The 20,823-nt window shown below is 36.8% G+C and overlaps 1 long non-coding RNA gene and 1 other non-coding gene across 2 annotated transcripts in view; both read left to right on the top strand.

Annotated features, from left to right (window-relative positions):
* LOC123331750 overlaps positions 1-19,797 on the top strand; it is a 47,503-nt gene extending 27,706 nt beyond the window's left edge. The window contains exon 2 of the long non-coding RNA XR_006548505.2: positions 19,670-19,797. This is a non-coding gene — a long non-coding RNA (uncharacterized LOC123331750). The remainder of the gene's footprint in view (positions 1-19,669) is intronic.
* Positions 6,913-6,985, top strand: TRNAC-ACA. The gene has a single exon. It is a non-coding gene; the product is annotated as a tRNA-Cys (tRNA).
* Positions 19,798-20,823: the final 1,026 nt, after the last annotated feature.

Here is a 20,823-nt window from a genome sequence, read left to right as displayed (position 1 = left end):
CAGATGAACTTTCAATAGAAACTCTCCAGGACAGAAGGGAATGGCAGGATATACTTAAAATGAAGAACACCTACAGCCAAGATTGTTCTACCCAGCAAGGATCTCATTCAGATATGAAACAGAAATCAAAAGCTTTACAGACAAGCAAAAACTGACAGAATTCAGCACCACTAAACCAGCTCTTCAAGAAAAGCTAAAGGATCTTCTCTAGACAGGAAACACAGAAAAGGTTTATAAAAATGAACCCAAAGAAAATATTAAACGGTAATGGGTTCATGCTTATCAATAATTATCTTAAATGTAAATGGGTTAAATGCCCCAACCGTAAGACAAAGACTGGCTGAATGGATAAAAAAACAAGACCTGTATATATGCTGTCTACAAGAAACCCACCTCAAACCAAAGGACACATACAGACTGAAACTGAAGTCCTGGAAAAAGATATTTCATGCAAATTGAGACCAAAAGAACACAGGAGTAGCAATACTCACACCAGATAAAATAAACTTTGAAATAAAGACCATGATAAGAGACAAAGAAGGACACTACATAATGATCAAAAGATCAATCCAAGAAGAAGATATTAACAATTATAAATATATATGCACTCGACATAGGAGCACCTCAATATGTAAGGCAAATGCTAAGAAGTATGAAAGGGGAAATTAACAGTAACACAATAATAGTGGGGGACTTTAATACCCCCACTCACACCTATGGATAAATCAACTAAAGCGAAAATTAGCAAGGAAACACAAGCTTTAAATGATACAATGGACAATTTAGACCTAATTGATATTCATAGGGCATTTCTCCTAAAAACAAGGGAATTAAACTTTTTTGCAAGTGCACAAGGAACTTTCTCCAGGATAGACTACATCCTGGGCCATAAATCTTGCCTTGGTAAATTCAAAAAATTGAAATCATTTCAAGCATCTTTTCTGATAACATCACAGCAAGATTAGATGTCAACTGCAGGGAAAAAAAAACTATTAAAAATACAAATCTATATGGAGGCTAAACAACATGTTTCTGAATAACCAACAGATCATGGAAGAAACCAAAAATGAAATCAAAATATTCATAGAAACAAATGAAAATTAAAACACGAGTACCCAAAAGCTATAGGATTCAGTAAAAGCAGTGCTCAGAGGGAGATTCATAACAATACAAGCCTACGTCAAGAAACAAAAGAAACATCAAACAAATAACTGAACTTTACATCCAATGCAACTAGAAAAAGAAGAAAAGAAGAACCACAACGTTAGAAGAAGGAAAGAAATCATAAAAATCAGAGCAGAAAAAAATGAAAAAGAAACGAAGGAGACTATAGCAAACATCAACAAAATTTAAAGCTGGTTCTTTGAGGAGATAAATAAAACAGATAAACCATTATCCAGACTCATCAAGAAAAAAATGCTAGAAGAATCAAATCAATAGAATTAGAAATGAAAATGGAGAAATCACAACAGACAACACAGAAATACAAAAAAATCATCAGAGACTACAATGCACAATTATATGCCAATAAAATGGAGAACTTGGAAGAAATGGACAAATTCTAAGTACAACCTTCCAAAACTGAACCAGGAAGAAATAGAAAATCATAGCAGACCGGTCACAAGCATGGAAATTGAAACTATAATACAAAATCTTCCAACAAACAAAAGTCCAGGACCAGATGGCTTCACAGGTGAATTCTACCAAAAATTTAGAGAAGAGCTAACACCTGCCCTACTCAAACTCTTCCAGAAAACTGCAGAGGAAGGCAAACACCCAAACTCATTCTATGAGGCCACCATCACCCTAATAACAAAACTAAAGATGCCACAAAAAAGAAAAATATGGGCCAATATCATTGATAAACATAGGTGCAAAAATCCTTAATAAAGTTCTAGCAAACAGAGTCCAACAACATATTAAAAAGATCATATATCATGACCAGGTGGGATTTATCCCAGGGATTCAAGGTTTCTTCAAAATTTGCAAATCAATCAATGTGATATACCACATTAACAAATTGAAAGATGAAAACCATATGATTATCTCAATAGATGTAGAGAAAGCCTTTGACAAAATTTAACACCCATTAATGATAAACTCACCTGAAACAGGCATAGAAAGACCACATCTCAACATAATAAAAGCCATTTACCACAAACCAACAGTAAAAATGATACTCAATGGATAAAAATTGAAAGCATTTCCCCTAAAATGAGGAAGAAGACAAGGTTGCCTACTCTCATCACTACTATTCAACATAGCTTTGGAAGTCCTAGCCACAGCAATCAGAGAAGAAAAATAATAAAGGAATCAAGATTGGAAAAAAAAGAAGTAAAACTCTGTTTGCAGATGAGATGATCCTCTACACAGAAAACCATTAAGACACCACCAGAAAATTACTAGAGCTAATCAATGAATATAGTAAAGTTGCAGGATATAAAATTAATACACAGAAATCCCTTGCATTCCTATACACTATCAATGAGAAAACAGAAAGAGAAACTAAGGAAAAAATCCCATTTAGCATTGCAACAAAAAGAATAAAATACTTAGGAATAAATTTACCTAAAGAAACAAAAGACCTATATATAGAAAACTATAAAACACTGATGAACAAAATCAAAGATGACACAAATATATGGAGAAATATGACATGTTCGTAGATTGGAAGAATCCATACAGTGAAAATGGGTATACGACCCAAAGCAATCTATAGATTCAACACAATCCCTATCAAGCTACCAACAGTATTTTTCAGAGAACTAGAACAAATAATTTCACAATTTGTATGAAAACACAGAAAACCTCAAATAGACAAAGGAATCTTGAAAAAGAAGAATGGAACTGGAGGAATCAACCTGCCTGACTTCAGGCTATACTACAAAGCTACATTTATCAAGACAGTATGGTACTGGCACAAAGACAGAAATATGGATCAATGGAACAAAATAGAAAGCCCAGAGATAAATCCATGCACCTATGGACACCTGATCTTTGACAAAGGAGGCAAAAATATACAGTGGAGAAAAGACAATCTCTTTATCAAGTGGTGCTGGGAAAACTGGTCAACCACCTGTAAAAGAATGAAGCTAGAATATTTTCTAACACCATACACAAAAATAAACTCAAAATGGATTAAAGATCTAAATATAAGACCAGAAAGTATAATACTCTTAGAGGAAAACATAGGCAGAACTCTGACAGAATTCACAGCAAGATGCTCTATGATCCACCTTCCAGAGTAATGGAAAAAAATAAATAAACAAATGGAACCTAATTAAACTTAAAAGTTTTTGCCACAACGAAGGAAACTATGAGCAAGTTAAAAAGGCAGCCTTCAGAATGGGAGAAAATAACAGCAAATGAAGCAACTGACAAAGAATTAATCTCAAAAATATACAAGCAGCTCAATTCCAGAAAAATAAACAACCCAATCAAAAAATGGGCAAAAGAAATAAACAGACATTTCTCCAAAGAAGACATACAGTCGGCTAACAGACACGTGAAAAGATGCTCAACATCACTCATTATCAGAGAAATGCAAATCAATACCACAATGAGGTACCATCTCATGCTGGTCAATATGGCTGCCATCAAAAAGTCTAGAAACAATAAATGCTGGAGAGGGTGTGGAGAAAAAGGAATGCTCTTACACTGTTGGTGGGAATGCAAACTACTACAGCCACTATGGAAAACAGTGTGGAGACTCCTTTAAAACCTGGAAATAGAAATGCCACATGACCCAGCAATCCCACTACTGGGCATACACACTTAGGAAACCAGAAATTAAAGAGACACATGTACCGCAATGTTCATTGCAGCACTGTTTTTAATAGCCAAGACATGGAAGCAACCTAGATTTCCATCAGCAGATGAATGGATAAGGAAGTTGTGGTACATATACACAATAGAATATTACTCAGCTATAAAAAAGAATGCATTTGAATCAGTTCTAATAAGGTGCATGAAACTGGAGCCTATTATACAGAGTAAAATAAGCCAGAAAGAGAAACACCAATACACTATATTAATGCATATATGTGGATTTTAGAGAGATGGTAATGATGATCTTACATGCAAGTTAGCAGAAGAGACACAGATGTAAAGAGCAGGATTTTGGAGTATGGATTATAAGAACAGACTTATGGAGTAGAAGGCGAGGGTGGGACGATATTAGAGAATAGCACTGAAACATGTATATTCAGTTCAGGTCAGTTCAGTTGCTCAGTCATGTCCGATTCTTTGCAACCCCATGAATTGCAGCATGCCAGGCCTCCCTGTCCATCACCAACTCCCAGAATTTACCCAAACTCATGTCCATCGAGTTGGTGATGCCATCCAGCCATCTCGTCCTCTATCATCCCCTTCTCCTCCTGCCCCCAATCCCTCACAGCATCAGGGTCTTTTCCAATGAGTCAATTCTTCGCATGAGGTGGCCAAAGTATTGGAGTTTCAGCTTCAGCAGAAACATGTATATTACCATATATAAAACAGATGACTATTTCAAGTTTGATGCATAAAACAGGGCACTCAAAGCTTGTGCTGTGGGACAACCCAGAGGGATAGGGAGGGGAGAGAGGTGGGAGGGGGGTTCAATATAGTGGGACATATGTACACCCATGGCTGATTCATGCCAATGTATGGCAAAAACCACCACAATATTGTAAAGTAATTAGCCTCCAATTAAAATAATTATTCCAAAAAAAGAAAAAAGAATAACAAATGATACAACTGTCAAAGGATTAATCTCCAAAATAGACAAACAACTCATGTAGCTAAATTCAAGGAAAACAAACAACCCAATCAAATGTGGGCAGACCTAAACAGACATTTGTCCTAAGAAGACATGCTGCTGCTAAGTCGCTTCAGTCATGTCCGACTCTGTGCAACCCCATAAACGGCAGCCCACCAGGCTCCCCCGTCCCTGGGATTCTCCAGGCAAGAACACTGGAGTGGGTTGCCATTTCCTTCTCCAATGCATGAAAGTGAAAAGTGAAAGTGAAGTCGCTGAGTCTTCTCTGACTTCTAGCAATGCTGGAGAGGGTGTGGATAAAAGGGAACCTTCTTGCATTATTGGTGGGAATGCAAATTGATACAGCCACTGTGGAGAACAGTATGGAGGTTTCTTTAAAAACTAGGAATAAAACTCCAGTTCAAGTGGAAGAGTAGAAGGACGTGCACTCATCTCCTCCTTCGAGAGCATCAAAATCACAATTAGCTGTTGAACAACCATTGACAGGAGGATGCTGGAACCTACCAAAAAAAGATACTTCACATTCAAAGACAAAGAAGAAGCTTCAGTGAGATGGTAGTAAGGGCACAACCATGATAAAATCAAGTCCCATATCTTCAGGGTGGGTGACCCACAAACTGGAGAATAATAATACCAAAGAAGTTCTCCCACTGTTGTGAAGGTTCAGAACCCCACGTCAGGCTTCCCAGCCTGAGGACTCAAAAAACGTACTGGGGAATCCCCAGGGAATCTGACTTTGAAGGCCAATGGAATTTGATTACAAGGTTTCCACAGGACTAGGGGAAACAGAGACTCCAGTTTTGGAGGGAACAAACACACCTTGTATGCACCAAGACTGAGAGGAAAGGAGCAGTGACTCCACAGGAAACTGAACCATAACTACCTGCTAGTGTCGGAGGGTCTCCTGTAGAGGTATGTGTTGGCACAGGCTCACCACAGGGGCTGGCAGCAGCTGTCTAGGAATGTCCCCTTTGGTGTTAAGGTTGCCATTAACTGGACTATAGAGCCAGTAAACCAGAGAGCATGGTCACCTCAGGCCAAAAAACTACCAGGGAGGGAGCTCAACCCCACCCATCAGCAGATAATTAGATTAAATCTTTACTGAGCAAGGCCCTGCCCACCAGAGCAAGACCAAGCTTTTCCCACCACCTGTCCCTTCTATCAGGAAGTTTACACAAGCCTCTTAGACTCCTCCATCAGAGGGCAGACAGAAGAAGCAAGAAGAATCACAGTCCCACAGGGACTAAAACAAAACCACATTACAGAAAGCTAACGAGCACAAAAAAGCACAAACTTACATCCCAGATGAAGGTACAAGATAAACCACCCCCCCCAAAAACAAACAAACAAACAAACAAAAAAAAAAAAAACAATTCAATGAAGTGGAAATAGGCAACATTCCAGAAAAAGAATTTGGAATAATGATAGTGAATATGATTCAGGATCTCAGAAAAAGAATGGAGGCAAAGATTGAGAAGATGCAAGAAATGTTTACCAAAGACCCAGAAGAACTAAACAACAAACAAACAGAGATGAATAATTCAGTAGAATGAATCCATAGCAGAATAACTGAGGCAGAAGCACAGATAAGTGACCTGGAGGACAGAATGGTGGAAATCGCTGCCACAGAACAGAATATAGAAAGAAGAATGAAAAGAAATGAAGACAGCCTAAGAGATCTCTGGGACAGTATTAAATACATGATCATTCACATTATATGGGTCCCAGAAGGAGAAGAGAGAGAGAAAGGAGCTGAGAAAATATTTAAAGATATAATAGCTGAAGACTTCCTTAATATGGGGAAGGAAATAATCAACCAAGTCCAGGAAGCACAGAGAGTCTCAGGCAGGGTAAACCCAAGGAGGAACACACTGAAACACATAGTAATAGAACTGACAACAATTAGAGACAGAGATAAAATATTAAAACCAACAAGGGGGAAATGACAAATACAAGGGAATTCCCATCAGGCTGATTTCTCAACAGAAACTCTACAAGCCAGAAGGGAATGGCATGACATATTTAAAATGATTATAGGGAAGAACCTACAATTAAGAATATTTTACCCAGCAAGACTCTCCTTCAGATTTGAAGGAGAAATCGAAAGCTTTCAAGACAAACAAAAGTTAAGAGAATTCAACACCACCAAACCAGCTTCCCTGGTGGCTCAGATGGTAAAGCGTCCGCCTACAATGTGGGAGACCCAGGTTCGATTCCTGGGTCAGGAAGATCCCCTGGAGAAGGAAATGGCAACCCACTCCAGTATTCTTGCCTGGAAAATCCCATGGATGGAGGAGCCTGGTAGGCTACAGTCCACGGGTTCACAAAGAGTCGAACATAACCGAGGACTTCACTTTCACTTCAAACCAGTTTCACAACAAATGCTAAAGGAAATTCTCTAGGCAGAAAACAAGAGAAGGAAAAGCCATACCTACAGAAAATAAACCCAGTACAATTAAGAAAATAGGGTCACATATATCAATAATTACCTTAAATGCAAATAGATTAAATGCACTAATCAAAAGACATAGACGGGCTGAGCAGATGAAAACATGTGCGTGTATGCACTTCTGCTTACCACATATCACTCTGCTTGAGTCTCTAAATTTAATTTAATTATTCTATACCATTAGGTTAATCATGTTCCCATTATGACTTTCAATTGTAATTATCTTTTTTTTTGGGGGGGGGGGGGTCTGGCTATTGATTGTGAAAACTGATAAACATCTTTTACTACGTGAGTTTGAGTGAACTCCAGGAGTTGGTGATGGACAGGGAGGCCTGGCGTGCTGCAATTCATGGGGTCACAAAGAGTCGGACATGACTGAGCGACTGAACTGAACTGAACTGACTGAACTAATACTTACTTAAAACCATTGTATCATCATTGATCAAAAGAAAAATTTCAGAATTATATATAACCAAAACTACCATTTAATAGAAAACCCTGTAATCACTTTTTAAAATCTGGATGCATATTAGAATTATCTTGGAATTTTTTGAAAAATACAAATGATCAGGCATTTTTTTTTTTTGTCAGAGCTCCAAATATGTTTCTAATGAGGGGCCATGTTTAAAAACAACTGTACTACATGAGGATCTTCTACATTTATCTAACCTGTTTCACTTTTTCTATTTCATATTCAGTACTCCCATTTCATTTAGTTTATGTTCTCCAATTTATCCATTTTTTATGTTCTTTCTCAAGCCTTTATCAACCATAGTAGAAAAGCTTTTGTATACATGTATATAAGTAATATGTATAATATATATTTTAGAAAACTTATGAATTTTTGCCGAACCAAAAAATTTTTGACGCTTTGATTCCACTTCTTTGACTTTGTATGAATAGAAAACTACATTTCTAATTTAAAGAAAATAGATATGCAACAAGCAACAAAAGTTTACTATATAGCACAGGGACATATAGTCTATATCTTGTAATAACCTATAATGGAAAATAATTTCAAAAATAATATATGTGTATAACTGAATACACATTTATTTTGTGTGTGTATAACCAAATCACACACACACACACAAAGAATTCTACTTTTTGAAATTTAGTAATGTTTATCTTTTTTGTGAGTTTTTCTAAATGTCCTATGGACATCTAATAACAACATGTTGTGCTGTGCTGTGCTTAGCTGCTCAGTTGTGTCCTACTCTTTGTGATCCCATGGACTGTTTATAGCCTGCCAGACTCCTCTGTCCATGGGGATTCTCCAAGAAAGAATACTGGAGTGAGTTGTCATGCCCTCCTCCAGGGAATCTTCCTAACCCAGGGATCGAACCCAGGTTTCCCACACTGAAGGTGGATTCTTTACCATTTGAGCCATGAGAGAAGCCCAAGAATACTGGATTGGGTAGCCTATCCCTTCTCCAGGGGAACTTCCCAACCCAGGAATTGAACTGGAGTCTCCTGCAGTGCAGGCAGATTCCTTACCAGCTGAGCTACCAGGGAAGCCCAATAACAACGTGTGAGATACAAAATTTTAAATATATTTGTGCAGAATATGGTTAATATAAATTAAGCATAAATCTATTGTATTTAAATTATTAGTGACATTACTCGAGATTATCTTATTTTTTCTGCACTTGATAAAATATGCTCAGAGAACTGTTAATATATTTCACTGTGATTATATATTTTTTCTTTTCCCTAATATTTCTTCTGATTCTTGTTTATGTATCTTTGTTTCTTCATTCTTTAAATTTAAGATAGAATTTAAATTCTATATTCTTTGTGAATTGTACCTTTTATCATTAAAATGTTCATCTTTGTTTTGTTTAAAATAAACAAATAAATTATAAAAAGAGAGTAGAAATAAAATCCAGCAATCCTCATGGACAGGCAAATTTTGTTTTTATTTTTAATTATCATGAAAAATTCAAAATTGTTATTAGATTTCAATGAAACTTTGTCAAGTTTCTGTCATATCTGTACAATTTCAGGAATTTTAAAGTTTCTTTTTTTACTGTCCAGTGTTAATTACTCTGCTTGATATATTAATGTTCATTTGTAGCAGTATTTTGTGTAAAATCAGCAAAAAGTTTAAATCTTCTTATAGTGTTTATAAATGGTTGAATTATCTTCATTAACTAGGCTATCAAAAAACCCTAAGAAACTATTACTAATTTAGGGCTTCTCTGGTGGCTCAGATGGTAAAGAATCTGCCTGCAATGAGAGACTTGGGTTTGATCCTTGGGTTGGGAAGATCCCCTCCAGAAGGGGATGGCTACACATGCCAGTACTCTTACCTGGAAAATCCCATGGACAGAAAAGCCTGGAAGGCTACATAGGGTCCATAGGGTCACAAAGAGTCAGACATAATGGAGCACATACAACCATTACTAATTCTATTAAAAACTTATCTATTCCTTTTAAAAAATTAACATTTTTGGCTTAATCTGTATGTGTTTTGTCTGTAAGTTGACTCTCAATATAAGAATAATTTCTATTAATTTCATTGTTCATATTTATCACTTTTGTTTCATGTTTCATTGATTTTTACCAGAATTTTCTTTTAATTCTTTAATCAATACACTTAAATTTGACAAAGAAAATACTCATCATGCATTCCCAAGCCAAATGCTGTAATTTCTCCATAAAATTCTTATAAACATTATCTCAAATTGGAAATAAAATTGTATATTTAAGCTTAATTACATATTCATTTCTATTAAAATATATTGTGGATTTTAATTGAATATGCTACTTTACTAAGAACATTCCTGAAAGTAGAAAATTTTGCTTTCAACTATGATTTAATGAGAAACAAATTCTTCACATACAATTTTACGTTTGTGATTTCTTGAAATACTTTCCACATACTAGCTTCTAGTTCCAAAAATCTTAAATCTATTTTTTCTTCTCTTCTCCCACATTTCCAGTATTGGATCTCAATAGCTCCATTCATAATGTGGTGCAGCCCTAGCTTTACACCTTTGTGTTACACCAGCAAGTGTGTGGGCATGGCAAACAGCAGAAGTATCCAACAAAGTTTTTCCCAACCAGTGCACATACCACATAAAACTTCCCATCTAATAATAAATTAAAAGTATTTCAAACTTAACTTCCCCTTAACTGGATCTCCAAAATAGCATGACAAAACAAAAATGAGGAAATTTATAGTGAGAAGTATCTGTTGTCTTAAGCATGGGCAAAATATATTACTTTTGAGAAAATTATATAAACATAAGTCTATGTAAACACATATAGAAAGGCAAGGGCTCCTCTTAGAAGTCCTGGAAAAAGCTATGCAATTGAGGGATCTTGAAGTGTATTTTTTATTCACTTCACTGTAACTGTGACTGTGGTATGCAGAATTCTAAGATGGTCTTTTAAAGCTTCCCAAACACCAGTGTATTCACCTTCTCCTAGGTAATTTGTACAGTAATTCAGGTACTGAAGTTAAGGGACTATATGCATATATATTATTTTTATGAGAATTTTATGGTGAAATTGCAGGCATTTGGCTTGGGTATGTATGATATGTGTTTTCTTTGTCAAATTTAAATTTATTGATTAAAGAAATTGAAGAATATGTATGTATGTGTGTATGTATGTGTGTGTGTGTGTGTGTGTGTGTGTGTGTGTATATATATATATATATATATATATATATATATATATATATATATTCCAATACTTTGGCCACCTGATATGAAAGAGTGGACTCATTGGAAAAGACCCAGATGCTGGGAAAGATTGAAAGCAAAAGGAAAAGCAGGAGGCAGAGGATGAGATGGTTAGATAGCCTCACCAACTCAATGGACATGAGTTTGAGCAAACTCTGGGAAATAGTAAAGGACAGAGGAGTCTAGCATGCTGTGGTCTATGGGGTCACAAAGATTCAGAGACAGCTTAGCATCTGAACAACAACAAAAAAATAAAATAAAAACTAGGAATAAAACTAGCATATGACCTTGCAATCCCACTACTGGGCATATACCCTGAAGAAATCAAACTGAAAAAGACAAATGTACCGCAATGTTCATCACAGCACTGTTTACAATATCTTGGACATTGAAGCAACCTAGATGTTCATAGAGAGATGAACAGATAAGGAAATTTTGGTACATATACACAATGGAATATTCAGTTCAGTTCAGTTTGGTCGCTCAGTCGTGTCCGACTTTTTTGCGACCCCATTAATCACAGCACGCCAGGCCTCCCTGTCCATCACCAACTCCCGGAGTTCACTCAGACTCACGTTCATGGAGTCAGTGACGCCATCCAGCCATCTCATCCTCTGTCGTCCCTTTCTCCTCCTGCTCCCAATCCCTCCCAGCATCGGAGTCTTTTCCAATGAGTCAACTCTTCGCATGAGGTGGCCAAAGTACTGGAGTTTCAGCTTTAGCATCATTACCTCCAAAGAAATCCCAGGGCTGATCTCCTTCAGAATGGACTGGTTGGAACTCCTTGAAGTCCAAGGGACTCTCAAGAGTCTTCTCAAACAACACAGTTCAAAAGCATCGGCACTTGGCCTTCTTCACAGTCCAACTCTCACATCCATACATGACCACAGGAAAAACCACAGCCTTGACTAGACGGACCTTTGTTGGCAAAGTAATGTCTCTGCTTTTGAATATGCTATCTAGGTTGGTCATAATTTTCCTTCCAAGGAGTAAGCGTCTTTTAATTTCATGGCTGCAGTCACCATCTGCAGTGATTTTGGAGCCCCCAAAAATAAAGTCTGACACTGTTTCCACTGTTTCCCCATCTATTTCCCATGAAGTGATGGGACCAGATGCCATGATCTTCGTTTTCTGAATGTTGAGCTTTAAGCCAACTTTTTCACTCTCCACTTTCACTTTCATCAAGAGGCTTTTGAGTTCCTCTTTCTGCCATAAGGGTGGTGTCATCTGCATATCTGAGGTTATTGATATTTCTTCCAGCAATCTTGATTTCAGCTTGTGTTTCTTCCAGTCCAGCATTTCTCATGTACTCTGCATATAAGTTAAATAAGCAGGGTGACAATATACAGCCTTGACGTACTCCTTTTCCTATTTGGAACCAGTCTGTTGTTCTATGTCCAGTTCTAACTGTTGCCTCCTGACCTGCATACAGATTTCTCAAGAGGCAGATCAGGTGGTCTGGTATTCCCATCTCTTTCAGAATTTTCCACAGTTTCTTGTGATCCACACAGTCAAAGGCTTTGCCATAGTCAATAAAGCAGAAATAGATGTTTTTCTGGAACTCTCTTGCTTTTTCCATGATCCAGCGGATGTTGGCAATTTGATCTCTGGTTCCTCTGCCTTTTCTAAAACCAGCTTGAACATCAGGAAGTTCACGGTTCACCTATTGCTGAAGCCTGGCTTGGAGAATTTTGAGCATTACTTTACTAGCGTGTGAGATGAGTGCAATTGTGTGGTAGTTTGAGCATTCTTTGGCATTGCTTTCTTTGGGATTGGAATGAAAACTGATCTTTTCCAGTCCTGTGGCCACTGCTGGGTTTTCCAAATTTGCTGACATATTGAGTGCAGCACTTTCACAGCATCATCTTTCAGGATTTGAAATAGCTCAACTGGAATTCCATCACCTCCACTAGCTTTGTTTGCAGTGATGCTTTCTAAGGCCCACTTGACTTCACATTCCAGGATGTGTGGCTCTAGATGAGTGACCACATCATCGTGATTATCTGGGTCATGAAGATCTTTTTTGTACAGTTCTTCTGTGTATTCTTGCCACCTCTTCTTAATACCTTCTGCTTCTGTTAGGTCCATACCATTTCTGTCCTTTATCGAGCCCATCTTTGCATGAAATGTTCCCTGGGTGTCTCTAATTTTCTTGAAGAGATCTCTAGTCTTTCCCATTCTGTTGTTTTCCTCTATTTATTTGATTGATCGCTGAGGAAGGCTTTCTTATCTCTTCTTGCTATTCTTTGGAACTCTGCATTCAGATGCTTGTATCTTTCCTTTTCTCCTTTGCTTTTCACTTTTCTTCTTTTCACAGCTATTTGTAAGGCCTCCTCAGACAGCCATTTTGCTTTTTTGCATTTCTTTTCCATGGGAATGGTCTTGATCCCTGTCTGCTGTACAGTGTCATGAACCTCATTCCATAGTTCATCAGGGACTCTATCTATCAGATCTAGGCCCTTAAATCTATTTCTCACTTCCACTGTATAATCATAAGGGATTTGATTTAGGTCATACCTGAATGGTCTAGTGGTTTTCCCTACTTTCTTCGATTTAAGTATGAATTTGGTAATAAGGAGTTCATGATCTGAGCCACAGTCAGCTCCTGGTCTTGTTTTTGTTGACTGTATAGAGCTTCTCCATCTTTGGCTGCAAAGAATATAATCAGTCTGATTTTGGTGTTGACCTTCTGGTGATGTCCATGTGTAGAGTCTTCTCTTGTGTTGTTGGAAGAGAGTGTTTGGTATGACCAGTGCATTTTCTTGGGAAAATGGAATATTACTTAGCTCTAAAAAATGCATTTGCATCAGTTCTAATGAGGTGGATCAACCTAGAGCCTATTATACATAGTGAAGTAAGTCAGAAAGAGAAAGATAAATATCACATATTAACTCATATATATGGAATCTAGACGGAGAAGGCAACAGCACCCCACTCCAGTACTCTTGCCTGGAAAATCCCATGGATGGAAGAGCCTGGAAGGCTGCAGTCCATGGGGTTGCTGAGGGTCGGACATGACTGAATGACTTCATTTTCACTTTTCACTTTCATGCATTGGAGAAGGAAATGGTAACCTACCCCAGTGTTCTTGCCTGAAGAATCCCAGGGATGGGGGAGCCTGGTGGGCTGCCATCTAAGGGGTCGCACAGAGTCGGACACAACTGAAGTGACTTAGCAGCATGGAATCTAGAAAGATGGTACTGATTTTCCTATTTGTGGGGCAGCAAAGGAGACACAGATGTAAAGAACAGACTCATGGCCACATTGGGGCAAGGAGAAGGCGGGATGACTTGAGAGAGTAGTATTCAAACATATATATTACCATATGTAAAACATATAGTTGGTGGGAATTTGCTGTATGATGTAGGGAACCCAAAGTTGTTATTCTGTGATAACCTAGAGGGGTAGGATGAAGAGGGAGGTAGGAAGGAGGTTTAAGAAGGTGAGGACATATGTATACCTCTGGCTGGTTCATGTTGATGTATGACAGAAGCCATCAGAATATTGTAAAGTAATTATCTTCCAATTAAACATAAAATTTAAAAAATAGAGAGAGAGAGAGAGAAAGAGTTATGACTGATTCATGTTGTTTTATGACAGAAACCACACAGGATTGTAAAGCAATTGCCCTTCAATTTAAAAAGTAAATTAATTAAAAATAATACAAAAACCCCTTGATTTCCAGTTTGTTGGAAATCTTCTCACTGATTTAACAAAGCAAATGAAAAAATATTTAGCTAGACACATCAACCTTTTTATGCCATTCAAGTAGCAGACAAGGTCATTGCAGAGTTGAAAGCAAATGTTTGTGTCTTACAAACTTCTACAAACTAGAAATGAAGGTACAACCCATATTGATCTGCTGTTGCTGCTGCTGCTGCTGCTAAGTCGCTTCAGTCGTGTCCGACTCTGTGCGACCCCATAGACAGCAATCCACCAGGCGCCTCCGTTCCTGGGATTCTCCAAGCAAGAACACTGGAGTGGGTTGCCATTTCCTTCTCCAATATATTGACCTGAGGCAGAGCCTAATTAGCTCAATCAGGTAAAACCTGAAATCAAAGGGGACTAAAGGGGAAAGGATTTTAACATTGAAAGTGCTGGAAAAGTGCTGGAAACCCAAAATCTGATTCACAGTTTCCTTAAAGATTTATCAAGGACAGATAAAAATCTGGAAGCTTTGTCCTCAATTAGTAATGCCTTAATCATCTAAGGAAATAAATTTAACTTTCCCAACTGCTACCTATAAACTAGTAAATGTATAATACCTGATTCATAACTAGATGTTAAAATAAAGCTGAGATATTTAGTGTTGTCTGTTTATATGTTTTATGTACATTATACATATAACATATGTCTACCTCTGGATATTATCAAAATTAAATTTATAAAAAAGCTCTTTCTATTGATTTTAAGACCTTACAAATAAAATATTTCTAAATACAAAGAAAACTGACAAGAATTAATTCCATGTTCACATGATCTAGGAAATACTCAACATTAATATCTGGTACTAAAGCTAACTTAAGCTATTTGCTTTATCAAACAGACTTTTTTATTGTAACTAGGTTTATTGAAGGTCAATAAGTTTATGCTATTTGTCTTGTAGAATTTGTCAGCAAGGAAAATCAACTTGGTATGATGATATTTTCTTAAGTTATGAAATAAAGGTTAAGTGAGATAGTTTTCTGGAGAAGGCAATGGCACCCCACTCCAGTGCTCTTGCCTGGAAAATCCCATGGATGGAGGAGCCTGGTGGGCTGCAGTCCATGGGGTCGCTGAGGGTCGGACACAACTGAGCGACTTCACTTTCACTTTTCACTTTCATGCATTGGAGAAGGAAATGGCAACCCACTCCAGTGTTCTTGCCTGGAGAATCTCAGGGACAGGGGAGCCTGGTGGGCTGCTGTCTATGGGGTCGCACAGAGTCGGACACGACTGAAGCAACTCAGCAGCAGCAGCAGAAGCAGAGATAGTTTTCACGTGAACTCTTTAGGAATAATTATGTTTTGGGTACATCTATTTAAAATAGTTTCTCAAGATTTTTGGTAATTGAAACTTTACAGTTTTGCTAAGCTAAATTATGGAATTTGTTAAATATCAGTTCATTTCCAATAAGATAAGGTGCTGGATCACTTATTGCTAATTAGGTCTATATTTACTTACTTTTGTCTTCTTACAAGAGGGAAACTAAAGATTTTAGGAGTTAATGAACATGTTTTGCCATGCATTGAGTGAAAAAAAAAAAATGGACTATGAGAAGATATATGTTTTAGAGGTTGTGGAATATTCATATGTTTGCCTATCAGGAAATGCTGATATGACAAAGAGTTCACAATTATTGCTAGTCTTTTTTCATTAGAGGTCAAGGTTTTTAGGAATTCAAATTGTAAAATACATTATTAAGCTACTGGGATAATAAGGAAAACATTTAAGTGCTCAAGGAATGTAGGATGTATATTTTTAGCAAAAGAAGGTATTTGTTGTTCAGTTGCTCAGTCGTATCTGATTATGCAACCCCATGGACTGCAGCATGCCAGGCTTCCCTGCCCAACACCAAGTCCCGGAGCTTGCTCAAACTCATGTCCATTGAGTTTGTGATACCATCCAACCATCTCATGCTCTGTTGTCCCCTTCTACTCCTGCCTTCTATCCTTCCCAGCATCAGGGTCTTTTCTAACGAATCAGCTCTTTGCATCGGGAGGCCAAAGTATTGGAGTTTCAGCTTCAGCATCAGTCCTTCCAATGAATATTCCGGGTTGATTTCCTTTGGGATTGACTGGCTTGATCTCCTTGCAGTCCAAGGGACTCTCAAGAGTCTTCTCCAACACCACAGTTCAAAAGCATCAATTATTTGGCATTCAGCCTTCTTTATGGTCCAACTCTCACATCCATACATGACTACTGGAAAAACCATAGCTTTGACTATATGGAACTTTGTTGCCAAAGTGATGTCTCTGCTTTTTAATATGCTGTCTAGGTATAAAGAATGGAAATGCACTTTGTTAAAGGAAAGTGACTTTGTCTTAAAGCTTGTTTTCTGGATGGGAAAGAAAATAAGAGATGAATGAATACAGATATAGAAAGTTACAGGAGATTTGTAAAGGGGAATTTTGAGAAAAGTTTTGTGCAACATCAAGCTGGGATTGGATTGAATTTAATTAGGTAAATGAATTTTCTTATTGAGGGTAGGCTGGTACAGGATCAGAGTTTGGTTTTCTCTGTTATGAGAACAGTATTCTTGGAATGTTAATCTACATTTAATAACAGATTATGAGTTTCTTTTCTTTCTAAATGATCTGCATGTGCCTTAAAAATATTTTATTGTCACTTTGATTGAATGAATAAGTACTGTATTGTTTCACAGGGACTCATGATCCTATTTGACCAAGTGCTTTAAAATATTTATCTTTGACAAATTTCCCAAATATAAAATTCTCAGTGTTCTAAACCTTTTGATATTTATTGATATAATTTCCTAAATCAAAATTTAATTAAGTCTTTTGACCTCCAGCCAACTTCTGCATGCATCAAAGGGCCCCTGAAACTACACAAAGAGAAACTAATTAGGCTTGGATATGTTAAATTATATGGGAAACATTGTCATATAAATGGTGATAAAAACTTCTTAGGTTATATTCTATGGGTATCATTAATACACATATTCCAAAAGTTATATGAAACTCCTAAAATCTAAGTATCTGCCCAGGTGTTGCTAGTGGTAAAGAATCAGCCTGGCAATGCAGGAGATGCAAGAAATGCAGTTTTGATCCCTGGGTTGGGAAGATCCCCTGGATGAGGAAAAGACCACCCACTCCAATATTCTTGCCTGGAAAATTCCATGGACAGAGGAACCTGGTAGGCTACAGTCCATGGAGTCACAAAGAGTTGGACACTACTGAGCCACTGAGTGCACACACACACAAATCTGAAATGTATAATATTTTCAGTTATAAATATACATATAAATATAAATGTATAATATTTTCAGGTATAATATTTTCAGTTATTAGTACCTTAAAATGTTATGGTACAGAAATAACCAAATTTCTTGTCAATTTCATTATAATCAGATCTTTAGCCACAGCATTTTAAATGTTTTAATTTATAGATAATCATTATTTTACTCTGATGCTTTTATAAAATGAATATCTTCAAAGAGATTCATAAAAAATAATTTTGACAAATATAAATGTCTGATAACTTTCAGATAATACCACTAAACTGGGTAAAAAATCATAAAGCTCTAATGGAAAACCTAATAACTTCATTCAGGTGAACAGGAATTAATTACATGGGACTGAAGTGTTAGTCGCTCAGTCATGTCTGACTCTTTGTGACTACGTGGAGCCCACCAGGCTCCTATGTCCATGGAATTTTCCAGGCAAGAATACTGGAGTGGGTTGCCATTCCCTTCTCCAGGGGATATTCTGGACCCAAGGAGATAACCTGGGTCTCTTGCATTGCAGGCAGACTCTTCACTGTCTGAGCCACCATGGGACTGAATGTATTTTTTTTTTTTTTTCCTGAAATATACTGTTTGTTCATCTTTGTTTCCCAGAAAAACTTCTCTTTTACACTATAACCTACAACAAGTTGATAACATATACTTTGTAATTGAAGATGAAACACTTACCTTTTTCTCTTGACCTGATCCCTCAATAATTCGGTTTCTGCAGCTGGCTCCTTTGTGGACTTAATGGTTTATTGTGACCAGATTACAACTAGTTATATAAATCATTGTTTTAGTTTGCTGTCTATTGTTTTCAAATTATTTATGCTTTGTGTCTCTCTCTGATGTACTATGGCTTTATTAATATTACCAGCTGTATTCCTTATATCCTGTATATTTTATAGGATTATTATCTCTTGTATTACCCAGTGTATGACCAGGCTTCCAACAAAATTACTGATGGCTAAACATATTTGGGAGGGATTGGGGACAGGGGGAGAAGGGGATGACAGAGGATGAGATGGCTGGATGGCATCACTGACTCGATGGACGTGAGTCTGAGTGAACTCCAGGAGTTGGTGATGGATAGAAGGCCTGGCGTGCTGCGATTCATGGGGTTGCAAAGAGTCGGACACGACTAAGTGACTGAACTGAACTGAACTGAAACATCTTGAAGTAGTCAATCATGTATACATACATATATATATGCATGTATGTATAAAACTCTACACAGAATAATTATAATAATGCATCTGTAGATATGGGAAGAAGCAACAAGGGAAAACAGTTTCTGGATCATAATAGATTAGTAAAACAGGCAACCCAGAGAATTTTAGGTTATCAGTATGGACTAATTCAAAAATTAGCACATTGTGTCTATCAAGAGAAGCCTCACCTAATCTAGGATGAGACTTCCTAGTGTTTTGGGGGAAATTGGTCTGGAAATGCCTCAAACCTTGGTTGAATTTATGACCAAGAAGAGGTTCTGTGGGCCAAAAAAGTGTTGCTTTTTACTAAACAAAGAATGTTTTGCTGTTCTTTCACTAAACAAAGAATGCTGCCTGTCATTCTGGTAAACAATAAATGTTGCCTGTCATTAAGCCATCAGCCACTGCAATCATCCTCCAAGGTGTGATCTGAGAGGAATTCATGATGGCCCTAGATAGTAAGGATGCATATGAAAGGAATATTTTCAATGATCTCAGACTCTCCCATCTTACCATAGATAAATAGGCACTAAAGTCATTAACTTGAGGTGTATCTGTTTTCTGTGATTAGCAGTAATCTTCTGATCTTTGTCTACATGTTTGTTTGTTTTTCAGGAAAATATCCTGTATATTCTGACTCCTCCTGGAACTCTTTGGAACAGCTTCTCAGAAATATCTGAGCAGTTGTATCCTGGGCTATAGTCCTCAGTGAGGTCACTGAATAAAGCATAATTCTCAACTTTTAGGTTGTGCTTTTAAGTTGACATCTGAAAATGTTTCACATCTTATAATTTATGACTGTTTTGGTTTCTACCTTGCTGTATTTTTAGGGGCTTTCATCTACAGATGGCATGGAATATTTTAGGCAAACTATGTGCTGTATACTAACATGGAAACATTTCCATCACATAGAAACATATGTGACCCATGTGCATATTTCAACCATTCTATATAGAATTGCTGTTTTTCTCCTAATTTGAGAAGTACATTTAAAACCAAAGCCAAATTCAATTTGATCTCCATATTTGTCTAATAATTTATATTTAAATTTTTTATCAATATGAATTAATAGCAGTAATGATATATAGAGATACAGTTTTAAAGTCACTATGTCAATTTACACTGTGATTTTTATTAATTACCAAAGGTACATAATATGCACTTCTTTGGTATTCTATTTCCATCAAACACAGAAACTTCAAAAAAATTCACTATAAAGCAGATTTCAAATAAGTTGTTAGTTACATCTAAATTTTAAAAATAAGCTTAAGATTTATTCTATAATTATCTATGCAACAATTCCTGATTTTAGTTGAGAAATATAAATTAGAACTAAAATGCTATTCCAGTAAATACCCTCTAGAATGGCTGAATGAAAAAATCAAACATTAACAGGTCATGGTGAGTCTGAGAAATAACTAGACCTTTCATAACTGCTAAGGAGGAGTGTACATTAGTAAAAGAACCTTTGAAAACTGTTTGAGAGTAGTTACTAAAACTAGACATATCAAGCTGCACTCCTATAACTCATAGGAATGAATATATGTCCTTAATTAATACTTGCCCAAACCTAAAAACAACATTAATGCCCATAAACAGAATACGAGTAATTATGATATAGGCATACAATAGAACTCTGTACAAGGAAAAATGAACTATTTCTACATGCGAAAGTGTGGCTGAACCTTACAAACTGCTGCGTAATATTTCACTTATTTTGACTTACTATTCAGAGACAAAAGGAATACATATTATAAAGCTTAAAAATA

Source organism: Bubalus bubalis, chromosome X, assembly GCF_019923935.1.
Source record: "Bubalus bubalis isolate 160015118507 breed Murrah chromosome X, NDDB_SH_1, whole genome shotgun sequence".
Taxonomy (NCBI): domain Eukaryota; kingdom Metazoa; phylum Chordata; class Mammalia; order Artiodactyla; family Bovidae; genus Bubalus; species Bubalus bubalis.
Note: the sequence above shows the minus strand (reverse complement) of the source record. Positions and strands in the feature narration are given on the sequence as shown.